Genomic DNA, 4,732 nt, shown 5'->3' on the forward strand with positions numbered 1-4,732 from the left:
CTCCTGATGTCTCCATCTCTGACTCCTCCTGATGTCTCCATCTCTGACTCCTCCTGATGTCTCCATCTCTGACTCCTCCTGATGTCTCCATCTCTGACTCCTCCTGATGTCTCCATCTCTGACCCCTCCTGATGTCTCCATCTCTGACTCCTCCTGATGTCTCCATCTCTGACTCCTCCTGATGTCTCCATCTCTGACTCCTCCTGATGTCTCCATCTCTGACCCCTCCTGATGTCTCCATCTCTGACCCCTCCTGATGTCTCCATCTCTGACTCCTCCTGATGTCTCCATCTCTGACCCCTCCTGATGTCTCCATCTCTGACCCTCCTGATGTCTCCATCTCTGACCCCTCCTGATGTCTCCATCTCTGACCCCTCCTGATGTCTCCATCTCTGACTCCTCCTGATGTCTCCATCTCTGACTCCTCCTGATGTCTCCATCTCTGACCCCTCCTGATGTCTCCATCTCTGACCCCTCCTGATGTCTCCATCTCTGACCCCTCCTGATGTCTCCATCTCTGACTCCTCCTGATGTCTCCATCTCTGACTCCTCCTGATGTCTCCATCTCTGACTCCTCCTGATGTCTCCATCTCTGACTCTCTCCTGATGTCTCCATCTCTGACTCCTCCTGATGTCTCCATCTCTGACCCCTCCTGACCCCTCCTGATGTCTCCATCTCTGACTCCTCCTGATGTCTCCATCTCTGACTCCTCCTGATGTCTCCATCTCTGACCCTCCTGATGTCTCCATCTCTGACTCCTCCTGATGTCTCCATCTCTGACTCCTCCTGATGTCTCCATCTCTGACTCCTCCTGATGTCTCCATCTCTGACTCCTCCTGATGTCTCCATCTCTGACTCCTCCTGATGTCTCCATCTCTGACTCCTCCTGATGTCTCCATCTCTGACTCCTCCTGATGTCTCCATCTCTGACTCCTCCTGATGTCTCCATCTCTGACTCCTCCTGATGTCTCCATCTCTGACTCCTCCTGATGTCTCCATCTCTGACTCCTCCTGATGTCTCCATCTCTGACTCCTCCTGATGTCTCCATCTCTGACCCCTCCTGATGTCTCCATCTCTGACTCCTCCTGATGTCTCCATCTCTGACTCTCTCCTGATGTCTCCATCTCTGACTCTCTCCTGATGTCTCCATCTCTGACTCTCTGATGTCTCCATCTCTGACTCCTCCTGATGTCTCCATCTCTGACCCTCCTGATGTCTCCATCTCTGACTCCTCCTGATGTCTCCATCTCTGACTCCTCCTGATGTCTCCATCTCTGACCCCTCCTGATGTCTCCATCTCTGACCCTCCTGATGTCTCCATCTCTGATCTCCTGATGTCTCCATCTCCTCTCCTGATGTCTCCATCTCTGACCCCTCCTGATGTCTCCATCTCTGACTCCTCCTGATGTCTCCATCTCTGACCCCTCCTGATGTCTCCATCTCTGACTCCTCCTGATGTCTCCATCTCTGACTCTCTCCTGATGTCTCCATCTCTGACTCCTCCTGATGTCTCCATCTCTGACCCCTCCTGATGTCTCCATCTCTGACTCCTCCTGATGTCTCCATCTCTGACCCTCCTGATGTCTCCATCTCTGACTCCTCCTGATGTCTCCATCTCTGACCCTCCTGATGTCTCCATCTCTGACTCTCCTGATGTCTCCATCTCTGACTCCTCCTGATGTCTCCATCTCTGACTCCTCCTGATGTCTCCATCTCTGACTCTCCTGATGTCTCCATCTCTGACTCCTCCTGATGTCTCCATCCTGATCTCCTGATGTCTCCATCTCCTCCTGATGTCTCCATCTCTGACTCTCTCCTGATGTCTCCATCTCTGACCCCTCCTGATGTCTCCATCTCTGACCCCTCCTGATGTCTCCATCTCTGACTCCTCCTGATGTCTCCATCTCTGACTCCTCCTGATGTCTCCATCTCTGACTCTCTCCTGATGTCTCCATCTCTGACCCCTCCTGATGTCTCCATCTCTGACCCCTCCTGATGTCTCCATCTCTGACCCCTCCTGATGTCTCCATCTCTGACTCCTCCTGATGTCTCCATCTCTGACCCCTCCTGATGTCTCCATCTCTGACCCCTCCTGATGTCTCCATCTCTGACTCCTCCTGATGTCTCCATCTCTGACCCCTCCTGATGTCTCCATCTCTGACCCCTCCTGATGTCTCCATCTCTGACTCTCTCCTGATGTCTCCATCTCTGACTCCTCCTGATGTCTCCATCTCTGACTCCTCCTGATGTCTCCATCTCTGACCCCTCCTGATGTCTCCATCTCTGACTCCTCCTGATGTCTCCATCTCTGACCCCTCCTGATGTCTCCATCTCTGACTCTCTCCTGATGTCTCCATCTCTGACTCCTCCTGATGTCTCCATCTCTGACTCTCTCCTGATGTCTCCATCTCTGACCCCTCCTGATGTCTCCATCTCTGACTCCTCCTGATGTCTCCATCTCTGACTCCTCCTGATGTCTCCATCTCTGACTCCTCCTGATGTCTCCATCTCTGACTCCTCCTGATGTCTCCATCTCTGACTCCTCCTGATGTCTCCATCTCTGACCCCTCCTGATGTCTCCATCTCTGACCCCTCCTGATGTCTCCATCTCTGACTCCTCCTGATGTCTCCATCTCTGACTCCTCCTGATGTCTCCATCTCTGACTCCTCCTGATGTCTCCATCTCTGACTCCTCCTGATGTCTCCATCTCTGACTCCTCCTGATGTCTCCATCTCCTCCTGATGTCTCCATCTCTGACTCTCTCCTGATGTCTCCATCTCTGACTCCTCCTGATGTCTCCATCTCTGACTCCTCCTGATGTCTCCATCTCTGACTCTCCGATGTCTCCATCTCTGACTCCTCCTGATGTCCATCTCTGACTCCTCCTGATGTCTCCATTTCTGACCCCTCCTGATGTCTCCATCTCTGACTCTCTCCTGATGTCTCCATCTCTGACTCCTCCTGATGTCTCCATCTCTGACCCCTCCTGATGTCTCCATCTCTGACTCTCTCCTGATGTCTCCATCTCTGACTCCTCCTGATGTCTCCATCTCTGACTCCTCCTGATGTCTCCATCTCTGACCCCTCCTGATGTCTCCATCTCTGACTCTCTCCTGATGTCTCCATCTCTGACTCCTCCTGATGTCTCCATCTCTGACTCCTCCTGATGTCTCCATCTCTGACTCCTCCTGATGTCTCCATCTCTGACTCCTCCTGATGTCTCCATCTCTGACCCCTCCTGATGTCTCCATCTCTGACTCCTCCTGATGTCTCCATCTCTGACTCCTCCTGATGTCTCCATCTCTGACCCCTCCTGATGTCTCCATCTCTGACTCTCTCCTGATGTCTCCATCTCTGACTCCTCCTGATGTCTCCATCTCTGACTCTCTCCTGATGTCTCCATCTCTGACCCTCCTGATGTCTCCATCTCTGACTCTCTCCTGATGTCTCCATCTCTGACTCCTCCTGATGTCTCCATCTCTGACCCCTCCTGATGTCTCCATCTCTGACTCCTCCTGATGTCTCCATCTCTGACCCCTCCTGATGTCTCCATCTCTGACCCCTCCTGATGTCTCCATCTCTGACCCCTCCTGATGTCTCCATCTCTGACTCCTCCTGATGTCTCCATCTCTGACCCCTCCTGATGTCTCCATCTCTGACCCCTCCTGATGTCTCCATCTCTGACTCCTCCTGATGTCTCCATCTCTGACTCTCTCCTGATCTCTCCATCTCTGACTCTCTCTGATTAAGATACCCGTGTTCACATATTTGTGCACTTCCCTGTTTTCTCCTGGTCCTCTCTCCTGGTCCTCTCTCCTGGTCCTCTCTCCTGGTCCTCTCTCCTGGTCCTCTCTCCTAGTCCTCTCTCCTAGTCCTCTCTCCTGGTCCTCTCTCCTGGTCCTCTCTCCTGGTCCTCTCTCCTGGTCCTCTCTCCTGGTCCTCTCTCCTGGTCCTCTCTCCTGGTCCTCTCTCCTGGTCCTCTCTCCTAGTCCTCTCTCCTAGTCCTCTCTCCTGGTCCTCTCTCCTGGTCCTCTCTCCTAGTCCTCTCTCCTAGTCCTCTCTCCTAGTCCTCTCTCTTGGTCCTCTCTCTTGGTCCTCTCTCCTAGTCCTCTCTCCTAGTCCTCTCTCCTAGTCCTCTCTCCTGGTCTTCTCTCCTAGTCCTCTCTCCTAGTCCTCTCTCTTGGTCCTCTCTCTTGGTCCTCTCTCCTAGTCCTCTCTCCTAGTCCTCTCTCCTGGTCCTCTCTCCTAGTCCTCTCTCCTGGTCCTCTCTCCTGGTCCTCTCTCCTGGTCCTCTCTCTTGGTCCTCTCTCTTGGTCCTCTCTCTTGGTCCTCTCTCCTGGTCCTCTCTCCTGGTCCTCTCTCCTGGTCCTCTCTCCTGGTCCTCTCCTGGTCCTCTCTCTTGGTCCTCTCTCCTGGTCCCCTCTCTTGGTCCTCTCTCCTAGTCCTCTCTCCTGGTCCTCTCTCCTGGTCCTCTCTCCTGGTCCTCTCTCCTGGTCCTCTCTCTTGGTCCTCTCTCCTGGTCCTCTCTCCTGGTCCTCTCTCCTGGTCCTCTCTCCTGGTCCTCTCTCCTTGTCATCTCTCCAGGTCCTCTCTCTTGGTCCTCTCTCTTGGTCCCCTCTCCTGGTCCTCTCTCCTGGTCCTCTCTCCTGGTCCTCTCTCTTGGTCCTCTCTCCTGGTCCTCTCTCTTGGTCCTCTCTCCTGGTCCTCTCTCCTGGTCCTCTCTCTTGGT

This window comes from Oncorhynchus keta, unplaced genomic scaffold (assembly GCF_023373465.1).
Source record: "Oncorhynchus keta strain PuntledgeMale-10-30-2019 unplaced genomic scaffold, Oket_V2 Un_scaffold_1356_pilon_pilon, whole genome shotgun sequence".
NCBI lineage: Eukaryota > Metazoa > Chordata > Actinopteri > Salmoniformes > Salmonidae > Oncorhynchus > Oncorhynchus keta.